This window comes from Balaenoptera ricei, chromosome 9, assembly GCF_028023285.1.
Source record: "Balaenoptera ricei isolate mBalRic1 chromosome 9, mBalRic1.hap2, whole genome shotgun sequence".
Lineage (NCBI taxonomy): Eukaryota > Metazoa > Chordata > Mammalia > Artiodactyla > Balaenopteridae > Balaenoptera > Balaenoptera ricei.
The window spans coordinates 81,958,495-81,959,964 of NC_082647.1; positions in this window are offsets into that span (position 1 = coordinate 81,958,495).

A 1,470-nucleotide genomic window follows, 5' to 3' on the forward strand; every position below is an offset into this window, starting at 1 on the left:
TCACCAAGCCTCTCAGCCCCACGAGTGTAGAGCCTTAGGTCCCATCCAGCTGTGTGTCTAGATGTGGTCAGTCCAGGTTGCATCACAGCCCTTGAACAAATTTTGTAAGAATTTCTCTCTCTCTCACTGTCTTTTTTTTTTTTTGGTTCTTGTTATTTAATTTTGTAATGGGGTATCCCTGATTTGCAATACTGTGTTTCTTCCTGCTCTACATCTATCCACTTGATTCACTTAAAGAGAGACATCAATAAATTCTTTTACAGATTCTTACCAGTCTTATATATCCTTTTCCGTTGACAACAGTGTGCTGAGTCCAGATCTTTGAGCTATACAGTGGGTCCTGTCTATTACCTCTTTTGTTTACAGAACCGTATCTATGCTATTTACAAACTCCTGGTTTATGCATCACCCCACCCCACCTTTCTCCTTTAGAAGCCATAAGTGTGTTTTCTAAATGTGTAACTCTGTTTCCGTTTTGTAATTTACTTCATCTCTAGCCATTTTGATATACCATCTATAAGTGATACCTTATGATACGTCTCTTCTTATATCTGATTATGTCACGTAGAATGATCGTACCTAAGTCTCCACGAGTTGTTGCAACTGGCCTTATTTCATTGATTTAATGGCTCAGTAATATTCCATTGTACATAAGTACCACAACTTCTTTATCCATTTTTCTCTTTCCTGGGATATTTAAGGGGTATCCGAGTCGAGGTTCAGGTAAACAGAGCAGCCCTAAACATTGGGGTGCCTGTGTCCTGTCGATGTTTGGTTTTCACAAGATATAAGCCCATGAGTGGAAGTGCCATATGCTCTGTAGCTCTGCTTTTTAGATATTTTAGGAAATACCATACACTTCTCCAGAGTGGCCGTTGGCAATTTACATCCCGCCCATCAGCTTAACAAGGTTCCCATTTATCCATGGCCCGTCCTGCATTTCTGGTTTTTCCACTTTTTCAGGATGGCCCTTTTGACCGATGCAAAGTGAGACTTCTTTGTAGTGCGGAATATCCTTGCCCGCTTGTTTGGTTGGCCAAAAAGAGCGTATGCGTTTTTCCTTGAATATATTCAGGGAAAAACGCATACGCTCTTTTTGGCCAACTGCATCACAGTCGACGTTTAGCCGCCTTTCCTGTGCTTTAAAGAAGATTCCAATCTACCTCTTGAAAACTGTTGCCTGCATTTCTGCCTTACTTTCAAATCCTCTTTCTTGCCTTACCTCAGTATATTTTTGGATGATAGTTATCATTTATAAACCTGCAACTTTGTGAATTGCAGTGGGCCTGAGCTCCATTTTTCAACTCGGCTTTTTGGGAGCTGGCTGCAAAACCGTAGGATTGCTTCAGGCCCTATTCTGGTTCCGGAGGGCAGGCTGAGCCTTTGTTTAATTCTTCTTCCTGATTGGAAATTTGAGTGACATGTGCCTTTCCATACACCTAGAGCTGGTCTCTCATTGGTTCCTCCTCT